A 23,478-nucleotide genomic window follows, 5' to 3' on the forward strand; every position below is an offset into this window, starting at 1 on the left:
CCGACTTTTATTATTTTTTATTTTTTCAGTTTTGGAGGGGTGTTTTTTGAGACACTTTCTTCAAGGTCTTCGTGTTCCATACGCTACATCAGATTTCGCTTCACAGGCTATAAGAACTTAATAATAGGATTCTTCATCCTCCATTTATTTTTTCTGTAGCCAGGTTGATCATCCACTGCTTTACCATTATTCTGTCTGTAGCCAGTTGTCATTCCACTGTTTACCATTATTCTGTCTGTACCATTTTGTGGGAACTTTGCCTCATGCTGCCATTGTTGCTGATTTTCCATTAGATCAGTCTTTGCATTAGTAATACGCTTAAAACTTTTCTTCAAAAAGCCTTTTGTAAAACTTCTTGGTTTGTCTCTGTGCCTGTCTGGATGGTACTTCATGGACAGGTCTTTGTAGGCTTTCAAATTTGAGGCTTGGTCGCAGTTTGTTGAAGACCCAAAGCATTGTGATGGCTTTGGGTTTCCCATACCTTCAGCTTATTCTTGGCCTCATTCAGCGCTTGCAGAGTCTCTGCAGATCTCTTGAGCCTGTTGACAATTTCAAAGTCTTCCACGGCAGCCCCAAAGAGCTCTTGTTTCAGGAGGTGCTTCCCGCGAAGTTGGTGCGACTTCCCATCCGCTGAGGACCACCCTTCGTCCGATGGCCCATGGCAAACAGTCCGCTATGATGGCCAAGTCATCTGAAGGGTGACCACAAGCCGCCAGAGCCTTGGCCCGAAGGATGTGCAGCAGAGCCGATTCTTCGTTGGTGACGGGAAACCGTTGGCCAAGGCCTCTGAGAAGACATTGAAGGCAGCATCATTCCAATCATTCATGTAGGCGAAGAGTCCTTTGCCTATGAATGTCATTTGTCCTTTTTCTTCTTTCCGTTCCTTCATTTCGCTGCAAATCCTCCTCAACTCCTCCAGATCTTTGCTCATTTGGTCCTTTTCGGCTTTGAGAGTTCGTAAGAGCATTTCTTGGCTGTTGATTCGTATGTCCTTCTCGGCACACTCCTTCCTCAGCCTCTCAAGGTCAGCCACCATCTGGCTGCTGGCGCTTCCTTTTCTCTCTTCAGGGAGTCTATTACTCCTCGCTTTTCTTTCACTAATTCCTTCAACTTTTTATTTTCGGTCTGGAGATTTTCTAGCGCTCGATTTTGACCCTCAAGCTCTAATGCGAGTCTCTTTGCTTCGTCCTCTTTGAGCTGAGTTTGAGCTTGGGCCTCAACAAGCAGATTTTTGTAGTTTTTCTCCATCTTTTCAAACCCTTTCCAAAGACTTTCATTCTCTATTTCTAAGGCAGTCATCTTTTCAAGCCTTTTCAGATGTTCTTCATTGGCTTCTTGTAAGAAGCAACCGTTTTGCAGCCTATTCTTCTGGTCTTACAATCTGTTCTTTCGGAGAGCAGGCATCTTTTCCGGTTTTTTTCTGCATTTTTGCCTTTCTTACTTTGCCGAGCATATCCCTGGCTTCGGCCAGGTGGCGTTCCATTCGGGTCTTGTCCAGCCTGATTTGGTGCAGCTCCTCCTGCAGGTTCTTTACTGCAGCGTTCGTTTCCTCTTTCATGTGTCTTTCCCTCTCCTCCTTCTCAGTCTTCATCCGTTCGAGGTCTCGCTGTATCATGGCCATGTTCATCTTTAGAGTCTCGTTCTTATCTTCCAAATCTTCAGTTTTTCTGTCCTTCGAGATCTGCTGTAATCTGAGTTCTTCGAGGTCTTCCTGCATTGTATCAAAGTTTTCCTGAAGAACTTCGTTTCTCATTTCCAAATCTTTGATCACTCGTTCCTTCTGTTTCTTTTCTTCTAAGAGTCTTTCCATGGCCTCCTTGAATGACTCTCTTTCCTTGGCCAGAACGTTTTCGATCTTAAGAAGTACAGCCTCCTCATGAAGGTGTAGGAGGTTTTTGGCACAAGCGGTCTTTTCGTTGATCAGTTCCTGGTTGAGCAGCCTAATTTTTTCATTAAGATCTGCCTCCTTCCTATTCTTCTCCTCGATTATCTGGAGGAGGTCCTTGGTCTTTTGGTCGAATTCTTCTAGTTTATTTCTAAATGAATAGCAGAGTTCAGCTGGGTTGTCCAAACGAGGTGCATCCTGGTCGTGGCCGTGGTCGTCGTCTTCTGTCTTCAAGTCAAATTCCAAATCATTAGAGGAACTCTCGCTGCCGCCATCGAGATCAGAGGTGGCATTGAAAGTCATCAGATTGGAATCCAAATCACAAGATGATCTGTCGCTGCCGCCATCAAGTGCGGAGCTAGCAATGAAAGTCATCAGATTAGGATCCAATTCACAAGATGAATTGTCGCTGCCGCCATCAAGTTCAGAGCATGCATTGACAGTCATCAGATTGGAATCCATATCACAAGATGAACTCTCGCTACCGCAATCAAGGTCAGAGCAGGCATTAACAGTCATCAGATTAGGATCCAATTCACAAGATGAACTCTCGCTGCCGCCAGCACGATCAGGGCAGGCATTGAAAGTCCTCAGATTGGAATCCATATGATGAGTTAAACTCACACTGCCGCCATCAAGTTCAGAGCAGGCAGGTGATCCAAATGATTTCAAAATTTCAGTGGTAATAATAGCCATAAATGACAATCTTCCAATATTCAGGAGCATAACAAACACTGATAAACAATAATTCACAAGAGCCATTGTTACAGTATGCTCTGTGACTCGCTCGTCACGATGGTTAGTTTTCAAAAAAGCCTGAAGGGGATTTCGGTCTCCAAGAAGCAGCGGCTGAAGAAGCACAATTTGGATTCCGTTCTTCCTTCCTTGAGGCTCTGGCTCCAGCGTCGTCTTCTTCAGGAGCATACTGAAGTCATGGGGAGTCATTGGCTACTGGAGACCTGGCAGATAATGGAGGAAGAAGAAGAAGAGGAGGAGGAAGAAGAAGACTGAGAAGGAGAAGGAATTTCTGGAGACACAGAAGAGTTCGAGGATCCGGGAAGCAATTTCCCGAACTATGACCCAGTACTGGATCTTCCCTAAAAAAGCGAGACGCCATATTTTAAAAACTAACCATAAAATCTTCTTGAAATAAAACCTCTTTATGTTTCCCACACCCAAATTAAGTCAACTCTGATAATATTCTGGATGTAATACTATTAAAACTTTAAAGTATTGTAAATTTTCTCTTATACTATGTGCGCCGTTTCTAGGATCACACTCTTCTGCATGAGTCCAGGAGCTACTTCAGCCTCCAGTTTTTCTAGATTCCTCTCTCTCTCTCTCTCTCTCTCTCTCTCTCTCTCTCTCTCTCTCTCTCTCATCTCTCTATATATATATATATATATATATATATATATATATATATATATGTATGTATATATTTACAAGATCTCACTGAAGATGGTTGGTATCACAAGAGGAGATATTTATTCAAAAGTAACATCTTTTTTAATAATAAATATATCTGCATGATACCACCACCCATTTTAAATAGCTCCCGTTAGTAATAGTATTAATATAAGTATGTATGTAAAGTATATATATATATATATATATATATATATATATATATATAGATAAATATATATATATATTAAATATATTATATAATGTATAGTATATAAGCACCAATTCGGCAAAGTCGAAGCTTTTCCAAGCAGCTAAATATTCCGAATATGGAAATCAAGTCCATTTGCCAGAAATATTGGGTTGGTTTGTATCCTGAATCCTGGAAAAAAAATGAGTGTGATATCCGTCTGCGATCATTTTCACAACTGTTCATTTTATCTATATATTTTTTCTTAAAAAAAAAAAAGAAAGGTACCTCACTGGAGGAGTAGATTACGTTCTGGCCTACCAATCTGGTAGCCCGAGTTCGCTCCCTGCTACCGCCAGCGCGGAATCAGATGCATTTCAGGTGATTTGAAATTCGTTTATCGATATGATGTGGTTCGGATCCCACTATAAGCTGTAGGTCCTGTTGCCAGGTGACCAATTGGTTCCTAGCCACGTTAATAAGACTATAATCCTTCGGGCCAGCCCTATGAGAGATATACTTACCTTTTTTTTCCTGGTAAAATAGATGCTCTCTGTTCTGTTTTTAATCCGATATATATATATATATATATATATATATATATATATATATATATATATATATATCTATATATATATATGTGTGTGTGTGTGTGTGTGTGTGTGTGTGTGTGTGTGTGTGTGTGTATAACTGAATCACGAAAGTTTGGAGGGTGATAAATGCATAAATAAAGATATAAGTCACGAAGGAAAGTGAAACACTGGAGTACCTTCAAGATCTTTCCACTCACGTCCTTTACTTAGCAGTATACCTTTATATATATCTAGCTGTTCACATAATGTACACCGTCGTAAAAAAAAAAAAAAAAAAAAAAAAAAAAAAAAGATTTTGTGGTAAAATCAATCCAATTTTTTTTTAAGCGCTGCTAATAGCTGAAGTCGCTCAACCAGCTCTTGTGAAAAATTAGGGGAAATTAGCAGAAACTCTCATTCTTGAATATTTCAACTGAATAGCGATGCTCACCGCTTCCGTTATTAAGAGCCGACCGTAGTTGTCTTCTCTGTGCAAGAGCTCATAGAAGGCACCCAGGTCATGCACAGAGAAGACAACTACGGTCGGCTCTTAATAACGGAAGCGGTGAGCATCGCTATTCAGAAGCCGACCTTGAACGTCCAACAAGAATCGGACCATATACTCCCCTCCAGCAGGAGAAGGAATACACAAGCCAACAGGGACCAGACAGCACGCCCCAACCCACCGAGAACATCGCGCCCCTTAGAAGACATGGGAGGACCCAGCGTCAACGAGAGCCAAGTAACATCCTTGCTCAGGTCGCTGAGACCCCGGTCAACACGAATCTGCAGCCGTTAACCAACGTAGACAATTTGGACACACACACACGCTCACTCACTCAAATTCAAATTATACACATTTATGTATAAACAGAAATTATCTGATTTGTACCTTTATGCATGCTATAAAATATATATATTTTTTATTCCTGTATTTAGATTTCCATATTCATTTTCATTCCTGTATGTAATTTTGTATTTTCTTTCTAAAACCAACATGTAACACATTAAATTTTAGACATACACTTAAGGAAACACTAGCACATAGCATTGTATTTTGAATATTTATTTAACAACTGTTTAAACTTTCACTTTTATTGTCACAGTACATATGTCCTTATGTTCTTTGTATCCAAAACAACGCCCTTAAGCTGTTAATCCCCAGACTAACCAGTACCCATACCTCAAGGTCATACCTCCCACACGATGAAATAAATAGGCCGAAAAGCCAGATTGTTAGTCAGTAGTCGCTTGATAATGCCATAAGGCGAAACAGCTGTCGCAACAAAATTCAATAAATGGAAGAAGGAAGTCTGTGTATTTTTCACCAGAAATTGACGAACGAGAATCAGAAAAAACTTCGTCGGTATGAAGATACCTGCAAGAAACTTATTGATGCCACTAAAGCAATTGCTTTTAACGAAAATATATATATACATATATATATATATATATATATATATATATATATATATATATATATATGTATATATATATATATATATAGTATATATATATATATATATATATATATATATCTAAACAACGGGAGCATCACCCGTTATTCACATAGGTAACGTTAAGCCAAGAGCGGAAGGCTTACTGGTAATACATTGTCTGGCAACACATTCTCTCTCTCTCTCTCTCGCTCTCTTTCTCTCTCTCTCTCTCTCTCTCTCTCCATCTATCTTCCCCTTCATCATGTAAGGTCACCAAATCAGAGTCGGAGTTATAAAAATATAAGTTTATTCAAAGCAAAGTACTAATTGAATAATTCAGATTCTTACAGGATAATTAATAGAATGATAACTCATAGTTTAGATAACTTAGATGACCCCCAGTAAATAAAAGTCTTAATCAGTAATAGTCAAACACCAATTATCTCCTCTCCAAAATACAGTCCCCCTCACTAGGACACTTAGTCCCCTCCACTAGATCCGCCTGTTTAAAAGACAGGAGAACACACTAGTGAGCACACACAATTGTAAAGACAAAGTCAAAAGATTAAATGAAATAGAACATCTTTACAAAATATCAAAACAGACAACTAAGCCACAACTTCGGCTAAATCACAGTAACTCTTACTGATTGCAGCTTGGAATATCACACCCTGAAATAGATAAACTTTCGCAGAGCTATCCCGGCATCCTGCCTTTTCTCCCTGTAACTGTCTCCATCGTTCTGCCTAATACCTGCCGTTATGAATGGACATAGCTCGTACACGTACACATGAATTCACACTCTTCGGCAACTGGTTGCAGCCAGTTTTCAAAGGCACCTTGGACAAGCTCTCATGGCACTGATACGCTTAGGTAAGGAACTTTAACATCGCACCACCCAAAAAGGAGTCATCAGCATTCTTAAGCTGTGGCCCGAACTCTCAGTCTCCAGGGAAGTTAAAAATGACGAATCTGTACATTCCTCCTTTTTACAAATATATATATATATATATATATATAAAAAATATATATATATATATATGTATATATATATATATATATTATATAGATATATATATATATATATTATTATGTAGCACTGTATGTTCTCCGCCTAGTGTCTTATCTTTCACAGCACTAGCTACCAATAACAGCCGTTAACGAGACAGCAAATGAGGACGAACGGCAAATGATCGGCATGAACGGAACTGCCTTCACGGACCTGTTAACCGGAGGAACGACCCATTCTCTGGTTAATATATACTATCTGTAGAAAATGTAAACTAGATGAGGACCTGACTTTGAGTAGGCTCATATCTATAGCTATGTACAACATAGGCTTACATATACGCTAAGCTGTAACATAACTGGTATGTTGTTATTTGTCCGTTAATTGTTTGTTACTGTAACGTAACTAATCTTGTTTATTTGTCCGTTAATTGTTTGTTGCTGTAACGTAACTAATGTTATTTGTTTGTTAATTGCGTTTTCGAATATGTTGGTTATTGGTCATATTGTCTGATTGAGCATTTTTTCTGCTTGTAGGGTTGAAGGTTTGTGTCTACATGTGCAATAAAATGAAAGAAGAAATGCTGCTGTGAGTTGTATCTTCCTTGGATTGCTATATATATATATATATATATATATATATATATATATATATATATATATATATAGTGCATCTTGCATAGTCTAGTGGTATATAGTGTATATGATCCTTTAAAGCAGAATAGGCCCTTAATTAAACCTACGGTTCTGTAGTCAAGTAAAAGCACAATTTTCAGATTTTTTGTACATAAACTATATTTTAGTTTATACATGGAACACTGAAATGTTACTGAATATATTGTCAGAAACTTTCATTTTATTTTATATATGGAAAATAACAATGTAAACAAACAATAGAACTACGCACACATACATCTAGTATATAGATATATAGATAGATAATAGATATATACTTATTGTATGTGTGTTATGAATGTATTGCATGTGTATGTTATGTCTGTATGTACTAGTACTAATGTTTAAATTATTATTTTGTCGCACATAAAATAAGTTTATGATAATACTTCCAACAATATTTAAATTTTCCTTGTTTAAATAAAAGTTGCATAGAAAAGATTTGAAAATTATGCTTTTACTTGGCTACAGAACCGTAGGTTTAAGGGGCCTATTCTACTTTAATGGTAGACCTACTGTATGCTAGACTGTATAGGTACCACTAGACTATGGATTGCTTTGCATGTCTCTGGGATTATGTAGCCGATGCCCCAAATCACGACTTGTGACACTTCAGCGAAGTGTGTCCAGCAACCTCTCGTAGAGTGATTTTGGTTGTCTTGCACAATTTATTATTATCATTATTATTATTATTATTATTATTATTATTATTATTATTATTAGTAGTAGTAGTAGTAGTAGTAGTATTAGTAGTAGTTAGTATTAGTATATTAGTTTAGCTTAGTATTATTAGTAGTATTAGTATTATTAGTATATAGTATAATAAATAATACTATAATATATAAATAATATAATACGGTAATACTAATACTATAAGATAATATATTATATAATAATATAATATCTAATAATAATCATATAATAATATACTAATAATACTAATAATAATATCTTAATAATAATAATAATACTAATACTAAATAATAATAATAATAATAATAATACTAATAACTAATAATAATAATACTAATAAATACTAATTAACTAATAATATAATAATAATCTAATAATAATATAAAAATAATTTAATTCTAAAATACTAATACTAATAATACTAATAAAATACCTTAATAATAATAATAAAACTAATACTAATAATTAATACTAATAATTAACTATAATATTAGTAATTAAAATATTATAATATTAATAAAATTTTAATTATAATTAATTATTAGTATTGAGTTATTATTATTATTAGTATTATTATTTTTAGTATTGTTATTACTTATTATTATTTGTAGTTATTGATATTATTATTAATTATTATTTGTATTTATTATTATTAGTATTAGTTATTTTATTATATTAGTATTATTATTATTAGATAGTTATTAGTATTATTATTAGTTATTGTTATTTATTATTAGTATTATTATTATTATTAGTATTATATTAGTTTATTATTATTAGTATTATTAGTATTATAATTATATCTTTTATTATTATTATTAGTATTAGTATTTAGTATTAGTATTATTAGTTATTATTAGTAAGTATTAGTATTATTAGTTATTATTAGTTATTATTAGTACTATTATTAGTATTAGTATTATTAGTTATTAGTATTATTAGTATTATTAGTATTAGTATTATTAGTTATTAGTATTCATTTTAATTTATTAAGTTAGATTATTACTATTATTATTATTATTATTATTATTAATTATTAGTATTATTATTATTATAGTATTATTATTAGTTATAGTATTAGTATTATTAGTATTAGTATTAGTATTATATTATTAGTTAGTTATTAGTAATTATTATTAGATTTTAATTTTATTATTATTTATTTTATTATTATTTAATTATTATATAATCTTATTTTAGTAATTGTAATTAATTAGTAATTATTGTATTTAGTTTATTATTATTATTCATTTTATTATTAGTATTATTATTATATTATATTATTAGTATTATTATTATTATATTAGTTATTTATTAGTTATTAGTTATTATTATTTTATTAGTTTATTAGTTATTATTAGTTATTGATTATTATTATTATTATTATTATTATTAGTATTATTAATTATTTTATTATTATTATTATTTTATTTTATTATTATTATTATTTTATTTATTTTATTTGTATTATTAGTATTAGTATTATTGTTATTAGTATTAGTAGTTAGTATTATTAGTATTAGTATTAGTTATTAGTATCATTATTTTAATTATTATTATTATTAGTTTATTTATTAGTATTAGTATATTATTAGTCTTAGTATTTATATTAGTTAGTAGTTATTAGTATTAGTTTATTTTATTATATTAGTATTATTTAGTATTAGTTAGTATTCATTAGTATTAGAATTTATTAGTATTTTTAATTATTTTTATTTTAATTATTATTATTTATTATTATTATTATTTTATTATTTTAAGTATTAGTTATTTTATTAGTAGTATTATTATTATTTGCTTTATTTAGTATTAAGTATTAGTATTTGTATTAGGATTATTTAGTATTATTATTAGTATTTAGTATTATTATTAGTTACTTTATTATTATTAGTAATTATTTATAGTATTATTAGTATTATTAGTATATTATAGTATTTTATTATTATTATTTTTATTATTTCTAGTATTATTATTATTATTATTATTAGTTATAATTGTATTATTTTTATTATTTATTATTATTATTATTATTATAAGAGGGGAGACCGTATGTATTAATAATTTCATGTCGGTCTGCTTGTATGTTCTCGGGTAATTAAACCAGTCACCAGGGTGAAGTTTCAAATCAGTACGTATACAATCGTGTGAGAATTTATTTCATTTCTTCAACCATAGTTCAGTTCAAAATCTCCTTTTTTCGCCGAAGTTTTGCAGTTTCTGGTGCAAGAGCGCAGTCAGTCTAGCGTCATCACGTACTAACTCTACCAGGTTTCGGCAAACTGAAGTGAATCCGAACGTCTATGGGCAACGCGGATGCCGGAGACAGAACGGAACCTGATCCGCCGGTTGTATCGTATATATGAGGCCCTTAACGAAAAATAGAGTAAAATACTGAATGGCTCATGACCTCTACCATATGCGCCACCACGTTCCCGAAAATCGGAAATTATGGCCTTCATATTGATACACATTGAATCACTTTCTTCTATGAAATGGGCGTTTTTTCCTCTCTCTCTCTCTCTCCTTTCACTGCAGACCTGCCATCCATTCAGCCAAGCGGTATGTTACAGCTGTATCCGTTTTGAAGTATCTTTTAAAAATCAGTTTTAATGCTATATGCATCCAGGAAAATCCACAACTTTGCCAAGATAGAAGGCTGCTTGCCATATACCTATTATAAGAAGTTTTAAAACTATGCACGTGATTTTGTTTATTAGCTGTATTTCAACACATCATCTGGGTAGCTACAAACATCGGTATAGTCTAGAGGACTACGAAGATGTGTTAAATACACAGAAGTATATGGCAGTCTGTCGTTTCTTTTAAAGCTATATACTGAGTACTTGGGCTACTTTGGGCACACTGTCTGGACGGCAGGCAAGATATGCCCAACTTCCAAAGGTATGTCAGTATGAATGACAGTGCCTTATAAAAGCGGGCAGCTTACCATACATACCAAACGGTCTAGTTTACCGTAAAGATGTTTGTAAGGTTCGAAGCAAACGCCATAGATAAAGTATTACAATATACCAGTTGAATATTTATGATCCTCGCTAAATTTCCTAAATAAAATAAACATGAGCAAGAATGACGCCTCAGTGGCGTGATCGGTATGTTCTTGACTTGCCACCTCGGTGGCCGCGAGTACGATTCCCGGATATTGCACTGAGGTGTGAGAGATGTGTATTTCTGGTGATATAAGTTCACTCTCGACGCGGTTCGGAAGTCACGTTAAGCCGTTGGTCCCGTTGCTAAATAACCACTGGTTCCATGCAATGTAAAAACACCATACAGACAAACAAAACATAATTTAACCATACATATGTACACCAAACGGTCTAGTTTACCGACAAGATGTTTAAAAGGTTCGAAGCAAACGCCGAAGATAAAGGATTACCATATACCAGTTGAATATTTATGTTCCTCGCTAAATTTCCTAAACATAATATTAATAATGCATAATATTATGATAATAAAATTAGCAATAATGACATTATGGAAACACGAGTGTGTTCATGCTATCAAATCAAAGATGACCTGAGATGAATGTTTTCTTTGACTGTATCAAATGTAAACAAAGGAAAGCGCGGCAACGACACGTGGATTTGATTGACAGTGAAGTGTAACTCTCCCTGAAATCCATTTCTCTTCGTGATTTACGCTTTTAAAACCACCGCGACACACAAGTAGGTTTAATTATTCGCTTTTACAATTTTCTCTAGATCCTAAAAGCAACAGTGTTTTAGATCAAAGGACATTACCTATAAAAAAAATTAGTAACTTATTACTAAATGTCCTTTGTAACTGGCTTAACCTAAGGGTGCTCAATTTACCCCCAGAATCCCTGAATCCCTACCTAATGCTTCCATATTGATTGGGATTACGTCCCTGCCCTAGTGAGTGAATCGAATACCTAGACCTGTATTCGGGTTTACCTACTAGGATGTACCTAGGTATCTGTATTCATCTTAGGTAGTGTTGTTTTACACTTTTTTTGTTTTTTTTTTTTTTTTTTAGGTAACCTAGGACTACTACTCCTACCCTAGGGATGTTGACTGGTTACAATTTTGCTTTAGTACCTAGTATTAGTAGCAATTGAGGTTTGGGAGAGGTGTGGCTGGTACCTACCTAGTACTAGCCTATTGTCTTACCTTGTAGGCTAAGTAGTAGCTACTACTATAATTTGATTACTAGCTAATAGGCTAGCTAGCTAGTATCTACTATTTGTTATGAAGCATTCGCACAGGTTATGTATTGAGAAGAAATCTCATGTTTTGATGTGTTTTACCCAAGAATGATAAAAATTGTAATGTGGGAGGTGGCTGGAGTGTAACAAAAATAGGTTAGTAGGTAGTAAAATACTGAATGGCCGGCCGCTACCAAAGCGCGACCACCTTTCCGAAAATTAGGAATAAGCCTAGCCTATGACCTTAATTTGTGACTTGGGAGAAGAAACTGACTTCAAGAGCAAAGTATAGGTCTCGAGGTGTTTCTTCGACGGACAGTGGCTCTTGATTAGGTAATGATTATCCTAGGTTACAGGACGTGTTAATGTACTTTTTCGGGAAGGTGGTCACGCTATGGTACTAGAGGCTGGCCATTTGGTATTTTACCCTAACCCCCATTGGTGACTAGGCACCTCCACCCCCCCCCCCCCCCCCCTCCCTGGAGTCTAACGAAAAATAACCCCATTGGTGACTAGGCACCCCCACCGCAATCAGATAGAGCCTGACATCCTCAGATACTAGCTAAATGTGGTTTATAATTAAGGTGAGGGCATACCTAGGCTACATTGCATAACAGGCTCAACAATTACAAAGAATAACACTACAAGGAATCATGTGGCTCTGAATGCATAGGCACTGTAACACCATTGGATGTCTCGTGGTTTTTAGTGTGAACAGAACATTTTATCGCACCAAGGCCTAGGCTACCCTACCCATAAACATCACTTAGAATTCATGGTTTGATTTTTATGATGGTAAAATAAGATTACCCCCAATTTTTAGGGGTGAATTTTAGGATTTGAAGTTGTTCCGATACGAATACAAACCATCAGTCCTTTAACAATAGGAATGTAACTTGCGGCAGCTGGAACCGGTCGTAAGCTTCGAACAAGGGAGTTCGGTAGTTAACTGCTTGTCCAACAGTCAGCGCACCGCGCGACTGGGAGGTGAAGATCCACTTTGCTTTCGGCCGCGCTGGGTGACAGACGTGTTCTCCACTTCTCTCTGCCCGCCTTTCGTCGTATGCTTTATTTTCTCCAAACCTTGGTTTGCTTTTGTGTGAATTGTGTCTCAATAATGTAAATACGTGTGCTTTGTATTATTACCAATTTACTATGGATTCTCGTGAGCTGGAGAGTTCCCCACGCCCCCCCATCAGCTGCAGGATTTGCCCTGGTGTGGAGGGCCGTAAGTGTGGGGCCTTCCACTCCTTCTTGGAAGTTGATCCTCATGAATTGTGTGCTCGGTGTCTGGGGCACGAATGCTCTCGCGCCAAGCCCTGTGATATTTGTGTTTTGTGGTCGGAGGAGCAGTGGGCGCGCTTTGAGGGGAGGAGGAAGCGACATAAGCCTGCCAGGGAGTCATCGGAAAGTTCTCCGGCTACTCCCCTGGTCATGGACACATCGTCTTCTTTCCTCCCTCCATCTCAGCTCCCGCGTATGGCTCCTTCCCCTTCGGGGGCGGTTTCTCGCTCCTTCTCTTCGCCCAATCCATCGAGCAATTGGAGGAGGGGACGAGGTACCCCAACATTCAATTGTACTCGGGGTCTTCCATTTGCTCGGGGTGGGACTTGTCCCCTCCCAGGCGAGGGGGAACCCCTCCTACTAACCCGACTTTTGCCTCCTCAGGTGCGGCTGCCGCGGGTGACAACCTCGGCCAGGAGTGGTGCTCGTTGGGTCTCCAGGGGACACCAAGTGTTCGGGGGCTGTTGCATCACCTGGCGAATGGCTCTGCTCCAGTCATGCACGGTCCGGTAACCACACCACCACCACCACCACTGTGTCAGCCCCAGGGTAAGCCACCCTCCTCATCTGGTTTATACTATACACAGCATATTGCTACGGTGACCCCTTCAGCTGCAGTGCAGGCGCCATTCCCTAGCGTTCCGCCGCCCGGCTTCGCCGCTCTTGCCCCAGCCCCTAACTTCCGGTGCCCAAAGAGCTCGCCCATGGACCTGCCACCAGTACCCAGGAGGTCGCTGGCCGCTGCCCCACCTCCTGCTGTTCCTGCCGTGCCTGCCTTACCTGGACCAGCCCCTGCCGACATCGTTCCTACCCGTAGTGTTGCTGCTCCATTCGCAAGTCCTTCCGGACAGGTGCAGTAGGGGCCGTGTTGCTTTGGCAATTGCCCCGGCTCCGTCCTGGATGGAGGATCTGACTACTGTCCTGAGGAAGCTGACGAAGAAGAAGAGGAAGAGGAGGAAGGTGTCATCGTCGTCTTCATTGTCTTCTTCGTCGTCGTCTGCTGCCGCCTCTTCCCCTTCGGCTTCCAAGGCTTCATGGCCGAGGAAGAAGAAGGCTGTCTCCTCCCCCCCTAAGAAGTCTCCTTCGGGAACTTCTAAGGGCCCGTCTCACTCCGGTGGGACGGAGGGGGTCTTCTGCTGGTCCTCCCGCTCCTTCGGGAGCAGGGCCTGTCTCTCCTCCCGCAAGGAAGAAGTCGGGGACCAGAGGGGTACTGGCTAACACTGGTACCTCCTCACCTGGTGCTAGGGGCTCTGCTGCTGCATCAGGTTCCGTCTCGGCCTGTCGTTCGCAAGAGGTACCAAGTGTGCGGTTGCCCGTGGGTGACCGTGTAGCCAAAGTCCAGGCTTCCGAGTTCGCTTGGTGCCAGGACCGAGGCACGGAGCGGAAGACAGGTGAGAGTCGGTCAGGTGACTCCCGCTAGGCCAGCGATCGCTCTTGTAGCCATACACGGGATCCCAAGGTTGACACGACGGTCCCAGACCGGCCGCGGGTTGAGACAAGGAAGAGGTCCTCTCGGTTGCCGGAACTGGCTTCGGCCGGTTCCAGCAGCTCGACGCGCCGTGAGGACAGGCCCCGCTCCCACTGCGACAGCGGACTCTGCAGGTCCCCTGACTGCCGCTCCCACCAGGACTGGGCGGGTAGGGGGACCAGCAGCAGCTCTTCTGATGCTCGGGACCGGAGCTGTTGTTCTCGGTCCAGCCGCGCGACCAGGCCTGTAGCTCGATCGCCACACCGGGTTGGCGATCGCCTGCAGCCCCCCAAGCACACCGGTTCTGCCGGTGAGCAAGGGGGGAGCGTCAGGTCTTCCTCTCCGATCCCTTCAACTTCCTCGGGCTACGCCAGGAAGAGCGAGGTGATCTGGAGTGACCGTGAGAAGCGCGCTCCTCACAGTCCCACCACGACGCCCTATGAGCCTGGCACGGTCTTAGGACCGACCAGGTCGTACCCGCAAGTGGCAGGAGGAGACCAGGAGGGGTCTGGTGCAGTTCCTCCTTCGGAAGGAGGGTCTCGGGAGGCGCTCTTGTTGGAGGGACTTGACGGTCCTTTCCACCAGACGCGGTCACTCCCGAGATCCAGAGGTCGTTTGCAGAGGTTAATGCGCTGATTTGTCAGCACAATGACCTCGGGGAAGGATCGCCGCTCCCACCTTCTGAGCCTACCTCCAGGCTCGAGTCGTTCTGGGGTCCTAAGAAGGAACCCAAGACGACAGTGGGTCTGCCGCGATCGGCTCTGGCTGACTCGGTGCTGGGCCAGGTGGACTCTCTCGTCTCCGGACAGGAGGGTTCGCTACGGTCTGGCAGGTCTTCCAAGCTACTTCCCCCGCCTCTACTGTGACAGAGAAGATTCTATGTGCCATCGGAGGACCCTTTGCCGCATAAACAGGTTAACCCGGAACTAGCTAGGCTAACTCCGGGGGTGTCTCTGCAGCAGCTCCTGTCGGAGAACTTATGGTTCTCGCAGCAAGAGGCACTCGCCTTGGAATCAACCGCCATGGCGGCATTCCAAGCAGTCTCCTGGTTAGACCTGTGGTCCCTCACGGTGTCTAAGGTAGCTGCCACTTTGGGAAATATCACTCCTGAAGGTGACCCGGCTTTTGGGAGACTGTGCTAGGTAGTCTCCTACCTAGCCCACCAGATGGCAAACCTGTGGGCCAACCTAGTTCTTTGGCGTAGGGACGCAGTCTTCACCCGAGTGACCAGGGCTGCTGGGCGTGAGGCGGCTTTGGGTCTTCGCAACGGACCGGTGCAGAGTTCCTCCTCTCTCTTCCCCAGAGAGATGGTGGACGCTGTGGTGAAGCAACGGCGCACTTATGACTGACCGTCTAGTACACCAGACAGTCTCGAAGGCATCTGGGCAGCCTCGAGCTACTGCGGCCAAGCCCAAGAGCTTGGTTAGCGCTTCCTCTGCGGCCAAGACGATCGCATCGTCGAGGCCCAGGGGAAAGACTCTGCCTTCGACTTCTTCTGGGAGCAACCGTAATTAGCCCTCCTTCTCACGAGGGGGAGTTGGGAAGAAGAAGCCGAAGAGAGGTGGGAAACGCTAGGGACGGCGTTCCCCCTCACCTGCTGCTGGAAGTGGTGGGGTGCCTGGCAAGCCATTGGGCAACATGGCAGCGCTTTGGAGTGGAGACCTGGATAATAGACGTCCTTCGGGAGGGGTATCTACTACCCTTCGAGTCTCGGCCACCCCTCACCTCCAACCTGGTCCACCTTCAGACCTACGTACCCGGAACATCCAAGGACGTAGCACTTCAGCAGGAAATCCAAGCCATGCTGAGCAAAGGAGCTGTGGAGATCATCAGGGATCATCAGGCATCGGTCACCGGGCTTCTACAGCCGTCTTTTCCTGGTGGAGAAGTCTTCAGGGGGCTGGTGCCTGGTGATAGATCTCTCTCCCTTGAACCGATTTGTTCGCCAGTCTCGGTTCACGATGGAGACGGCACGCTCCGTGCTCGACTCCATCAGGGAGAACGACTTCATGCTTTCGGTGGACTTGAAGGACGCATATTTCCAGATACCTGTTCATCAGTCCTCCAGAAAGTACCTCCGTTTCATCCTCGATGGGACGGTGTACCAGTTCAGGACACTTTGCTCCAGTCTCTCAACTGCCCCACAGGTGTTCACATGAGTGTTCGCTCTGGTGTCTGCTTGGGCCCACTCATCAGGGATACGTCTCTTGAGGTATTTGGACGACTGGTTAGTCCTGGCGAGCAGCAGTTGCTACGGGACGGGGATCAACTCCTCGAGTTCTGCCGCAATCTGGGGATCGTGGTGAACTTCGAGAAGTCAGATCTCGAACCCAAGCAGAGGATGAAGTACCTGGGTATGCTGATCGATACGGTAGCAGGACGAGTCTTCCCCGCAGACTCGCGGATCAGCAGATTCAGGGAGGCAGCCTACCAGTTCCTGTCTCGGCAGGAACAGCCAGCTCAGCAGTGGCAAGTCGCGATCGGCCACCTGTCGTCACTCGAGAAGTTAGTCCCTCACGGGCATCTTCACCTGTGGTCTCTCCAGTGGATACTAAAGGAGAGTGGGTCACAGGCAAGAGACCTGCCATACTTCCCCGTGTCCCTCACGGAGGAGGTGAGGCAGGACCTAGCCTGGTGGCTGGACGACAGGAACCTCATAAGAGGAGTGCCTCTCCGCACTCCCCCTCTCCCCCCCCCAGATGCTGCTGTTTTCAGACGCGTCAACCGAGGGATGGGGTGATCACCTGGAGGAGTTGCTGGCTGCAGGAGTGTGGGATCATCATGACAAGCACCTTCACATCAACGTCCTGGAGCTCAAGGCAGCGTTCCTCGCTCTCCAAGAGTTCCAGGACCGCCTGATGGGACACTCGGTGGTGTTGATGTGCGACAACACCGCTGTAGTGGCATACGTCAACAAACAGGGGGGCCTAGTATCCCTCCTGTTGCACCAGTTGACGTTGCAGGTGCACGAGTGGGCCCTGGCTCACTTGGTAGAGCTGTCAGCCTGCTACATTCCAGGCAAGAGGAATGCAGTAGCAGACAAGCTCAGCCGTCGGGATCAGGTGATAGGGACCGAATGGTCCCTACACCCAGACGTGGCAGAAAGGCTCTTCAACCTGTGGGGGCGTCCAGTCGTGGATCTGTTCGCCACCCGGCACAACAGGAAACTTCAGGTTTTGTTCTCAGCTGTGCCGGACCCATGGGTAGCTGCAGAGGACGCTCTTCAACACCCGTGGGACAACCTCTTCGTTTACGCCTTTCCCCCATTCTGTCTGATTCGCAAGGTGATCAGCCGAGTGCTGGTCACCCTGAATCTCCGGATGATCCTGGTGGCCTGAGGCCATTTGGTATCCGGACCTGCTGGCTCTTCTTGCAGGAGCACCAAGAGAGATTCCCCCTTGGCACAACCTTCTTGTCCAGCCACACGTGGAACGGTACCACCAGTCAGTCCAGTCCCTTTGTCTTCACGGCTGGTTGTTATCCACCATCTCTTGTGAGCGAGAGGCTTTTCTCGCCGAGCAGCAACAGAGATGGCTGGGTACATCAGACAGTCCTCTGCAGCTGTGTACCAGGCAAAGTGGGCCATTTTGTGTAGTTGGTGTCGTAGACAGGGTCTATCTCCTCACAGAGCCACTCTTCAGCAGGTAGCGGATTTCCTTGTCTTCCTTCGCCGAGAGAAGCTCCTCTCCATCCCCACAGTCAAAGGATACAGGGCCGCCCTGGCCCTAGTCCTGAAACTGATGAGAGTGGATATCTCAAAGATCTCCCTGCTAATGAGGAGCTTCGAGAGGTCTTGCCCACCCAGGGAACTCAGGCCCCCGGGGTGGGATGTGACTCTCGTCCTTAGGAGTCTGACTCGAAGACCCTTCGAGCCACTCCAAGAGTCGTCAGACAGGGATCTGACCCTCAAGACCCTCTTCTTGCTGGCCCTGGCATCGGCGAAGAGAGTAGGGGAACTTCATGGTTTATCCTTCGACGTCAAGCATACCAGGGGATGGGGATCTGTGACGCTCAATTTTGTCCCAAACTTCGTAGCGAAGACTCAGAATCCTTCGGTCCCTGACAACCGGTTCGAGTCATTCACGATCCCCTCCCTACTGGACTTCACCGACAACAATGCTGGTGAGATGCTGCTTTGTCCTGTGAGGGCGCTATGGCGCTATCTGAAGAGAACTCGACACCTCTTCTTAGCACCGGGGTGAACAAGAAAGAAGTGTCCAAGAACACCCTTTCTTTCTGGCTGCGTAAGGTGATCAGGAGGGCATACGAGGCTGATGGGAGTGACGACATCCGTACCCTTCGTCCGAGAGCCCACAAAGTCAGAGGTATTGGTCTAACCCTTGCGTTCCGCAAGAACTTCTCCTTGGCGCAGGTCCTGAAGGTGGGGGTCTGGACCAACCAGACCACCTTCACCTTCTTCTATCTTCGGGATATAGCCCACAGGTCCTCGGACACTTTTTCCTTGGGACCCGTGGTGGTTGCTCAACAAGTTGTGTAGCTTACCCAGCACCCGAGCGGACAGAACAGCATCGCATCCTTGTGTGACTGCATGAATGGATGAGTGAATGAGTGTGACTGGCTTCTCTTCCCCATCTTTTTCTCCCCCTCTACTTGTGGGCAGAGGGACGCGGTCGTCACTACGCTGGAACAGGAGACCGATGCAGGTGAGCTACTCAACCGAGCCCCATTCCTACCCCTTTCATTAGGGATAGGAGCAATTATCCACCACTTTCCCCAACAAGGGGGGGGAAGTGGAAGCTAACAAGAGACAAACCCATGACGTCATATTGCCTCTTGCAATAGGAACAAGTTCTTGCTTGCTAGTTTTAAGAGGTACGCTGGCCTCCCTCTTATTACTTGGGTCCAGAGGTCTGACCATTGATCCTGCGGTACACACCCCGACCAGGGGTATGTACCGCTCTTACGACCAGGGAGGGAACCAGGTTTGACGAACACCAGTCTGTTCATTGACTCAGATTCCTCCCACCAAGAAGTGAGTCTTCCTATTGTTAAAGGACCGAGGGTTTGTATTCGTATCGGAACAAATAACAATTTGTCAAAATTGTATTTTTCCTAACTATACAAACCTGAGGTCCTTTACACATAGTCCCACATCATGCCACCCCTCACTGTGTTTTTCCTGGGCCTAAAGCTAAGTGAATCTTCACCTCCCAGTCGCGCGGTGCATGACTGTCGGACAAGCAGTTAACTACCGAACTCCCTTGTTCGAAGCTTACAACCGGTTCCAGCTGCTGCAAGTTACATTCCTATTGTTAAAGGACCTCAGTTTTGGATAGTTAGGAAAAATACAATTTCATACATACTTACCTGGCAGATATATACATAGCTAAGACTCCGTCGTCCCCGACAGAAATTCAAATTTCGCGCCACTCGCTACAGGTAGGTCAGGTGATCTACCGGCCTGCCCTGGGCGGCAGGACTAGGAACCATCCCCGTTTTCTATCATATTTTCTCTGTCGCCGGTGGTATCAACATTGTTATTACCTCCTGACTTAGATTCATTTTTCAACATTTGATCAACGTTTTTCGGCTTTTTGGTGACGTATTTGGATCGTGTTTTGGCATTCGCTACTGTGGACTGTTTTTGGAATAACTCTTTTGGATTTGTTTTTTCTCAGTATGTCTGATTCTAATGTGAGTGTGAGAATGTGTGTGAATGTAGGCTGCAGGGTGAGGATACCGAAAGCTTCGGTTGATCCTCACACTGTATGCCGTAAATGTAGGGGGGTTCAGTGTTCTGCTATTAATACTTGTAAGGAATGCGAGGGATTGAATGCAGAAGAATGGAAGACTTTGACTTCTTATTTGAAGAAGTTAGAGAGGGATAGAGTTAGACGGCTGAAAGGTGTGAGTTCAAGGCCTATTGAGCCTTTCACGGATAATTCTAATCCTACTGATGTAGATTCTCCTATATATCTCATTCTCAGAGTGCTTTTTTCGGATTCGGCATCGGAAATCGCCAATCTTGAAAGCTACTATTAGAGACATGAAGTCCAAGATGGCTGACTCCAAAGGTAAGGCTAGTGATAGTGAACATTTCAGTGAAGGGAGTTCTCTCAGTGTTGTGGAGGGGGCGTTTGATCGTCCCTGCGACGCTCCCAGGCCTAGACCTCTTCCAAGCTCCCATGCCCAGAGGAGAAGGAAAGTCGAAAGCCTTAAGGAGGGTCGTGGGGAATCCCCAACGGTCAGACGTCCCTTCAGCTAGCTCTGCTTCATGGCAGGCGGCTCAAGGGCGCTATAGAAAAAGGTCTTTCTCGCAGTGTTTCTCGTCCTCTCCCTCTCCTCACCTAAACAGGGGTGGAAGGAGTCGAACTTACGAGACCGCTGAAGCGTCATATGAAGCCCGACATAGATTCGAGCCCAGAGCGCTTCTCAGATGACGCTCCGTCTGCTATTAAGAAAGCGAAGGTGGCGTCAGCGTCACCTTACGCTTGTGCGGAAGTACCCCTTCATTCTTCTTCCCCGAGTGATGACGAAAGGCGTCATGCACTAGACGTGGGAGAAGCGTCAAGAAAGATAATTATGGCAGTTCAGGAACAACTGTCATCTCTTGTGGGAGTTTTTAGCGCCCGTCGGAAGGACGTGACGCTTTCCAATTAAGAAGTCTCGTCCTCTCTCACCTGCTCGAAGAGAGCGTCAGACAGACGTGAAACTGCTAAACGTCTTGCAGAAGCTTCGAGTTCGAGAGCTAGAACGGGGGCTTACGAGAGTTTCGTAAAGCCAGAGAAACGTAAGACGTCTTTTGGAAGTGAAGCGTCATTGAAAGCGGATCTTAGACGTGACGCTCCGTCCAATATTGTGACGCTGAGTAGGACGCCTTTAGAGAGCGGAGCGTCTTCCAGGCGCGAAGCGTCATCAAGACGTCAGCAAGAGACGTCAGCCATGACGCTCGGAGAACGGGAAGCGTCATACAAGGCGTCTTCTAAAGTTCAAGAGAAGCCGGAGCTTGTGACGCCTTCCAAGTCTTTTAAAGCGGGAAAGAGGAAAGAGTATCATTCCCTTAGCCCCTCTCCTATTAGGAGTTTGTCTCCTCCAGAAGAGGAAAGTTCAGAAAGGAGAACGGAGACTCAGATAGATCCCGAGTTGGAGGAAAACTCGGATGATGAAGATCATGGAAGAGAGGGTCTGTCCAACTATAAGGTTTGACTACCCTGCTTCTTGAGGAGTATGGAGACGAGTTGACTCCTGCTGCTCCTCCTTCTCCGCGCTCGCTTCTTTTCCAGTGCTAAGACGAAGAAGCCCTCGTCTTTTCTAAAAATGAAAACCCACCATCTCGATGAAGCGGGCATTACACGCCTTAGACTCATGGATGAAGTCTAAGAAAGACTTAGTCAGGACAGTCTTTTGCATGCCTCCAGCAAGATTAGCTGGGAAAACGAGGCATATGGTATAAGACGGAGAGAATATGGGTATCGCTCTCCCTTCTACAACAGAGGCAGATTTTTTCGACTTTTTGTTGACGCTTCAAGGCGTCCAAGTCTCAATTCTGCACGAATTACATGGGGTATTTCAGAACTGGATCATCTCCTCAAGGGACTCTTTCATGTATTGGAAGTCTTCAACTTCTTAGATTGGTCCCTTGGGGTGATGTCCAAGAAAGCCCATGATTCAGAAGGAATCGAACCTGAAGCCCTGTTATGCATTTTGTCTTGCATTGACAAAGCGGTACAGGATGGATCTTTTGAAATCTCTTCATTATTTGGAGCAGGTCTTTTAAAGAAAAGGACAGTGTATGGCGCCTTCTTAACAAAGGCAGTCTCGCATGCTCAGAGGGCAGCTCTACTGTATGCGCCTCTTTCTGACTTTTTGTTCCCTTCTCAGTTAGTGAAGGACGTTGCTCACTCTTTAACTGAGAAGGCGACTCAGGATCTTCTGACGCAGTCAGCTAGGAAGAAGAAACCTGTTTCTACATATGACAAGAAAGGACCTAGTACATCATTGCAGCCCTTTCGAGGTGGTCCGACCTCCAGACCTCCCGCAAGAAGGAAGGCTCCGGAGAAGAGAGGTAGGTCTGCCTTTCGTCCCTTTAAAAAAGGGAAAATGAAACATCTCTCCTCCAAGCACCAGTAGGTGCCAGGCTCCTAGGATTCGTAAAGGCCTGGACACTGATAAACGCAGACGCGTCTGCATTGGCTATCATAAGGAAGGGATATCGTATCCCTTTCCTGAACGCTCCTCCCCTAACGTCAATACCAAGGGAACTATCAGCCAAGTACAAGGACCCTGTGCTGAGGGATACTCTTCGATCGATGGTGGAACAAATGTGGGACAAGAGAGCGATAGAACTAGTACTGGATCAAAACTCCCCGGGGTTTTACAATCGCCTTTTTCTAGTGGCGAAAGCCTCGGGAGGCTGGAGACCAGTACTGGACGTCAGCTCTCTGAACAAATTTGTTCAGAAGGAGAAGTTCTCCATGGAGACTTCTGCTTCAGTCCTAGCGTCATTACGACAAGGAGATTGGATGGTGTCTCTAGATCTCCAGGACGCCTACTTTCATGTCCCGATCCACCCTTCATCGAAGAAGTACCTCCGTTTCATGACGGGGGGAAGGATCTTTCAGTTCAGAGCCTTGTGTTTCGGCCTGTCCACAGCTCCTCAGGTCTTCACAAGCCTGATGAAGAATGTGGCGAGGTTTCTTCACCTCAAAGG

General features: G+C 43.1%; 1 protein-coding gene across 3 annotated transcripts in view; it reads left to right on the forward strand.

Annotated features, from left to right (window-relative positions):
- The first annotated feature begins 11,443 nt into the window (after positions 1–11,443).
- Positions 11,444–23,478, forward strand: part of LOC135205791 (phosphatidylcholine:ceramide cholinephosphotransferase 1-like) — a 384,192-nt gene continuing 372,157 nt past the window's right edge. Inside the window, exon 1 of one of the 3 annotated variants that reach the window (XM_064236936.1) lies at positions 11,444–11,555. The gene's annotated coding sequence lies outside the window, so the exon portion shown is untranslated. The remainder of the gene's footprint in view (positions 11,556–23,478) is intronic. The other 2 variants (XM_064236943.1, XM_064236941.1) reach the window with 2 other exon arrangements.

The sequence above is a fragment of the Macrobrachium nipponense genome, chromosome 24 (genome assembly GCF_015104395.2).
Source record: "Macrobrachium nipponense isolate FS-2020 chromosome 24, ASM1510439v2, whole genome shotgun sequence".
NCBI lineage: Eukaryota > Metazoa > Arthropoda > Malacostraca > Decapoda > Palaemonidae > Macrobrachium > Macrobrachium nipponense.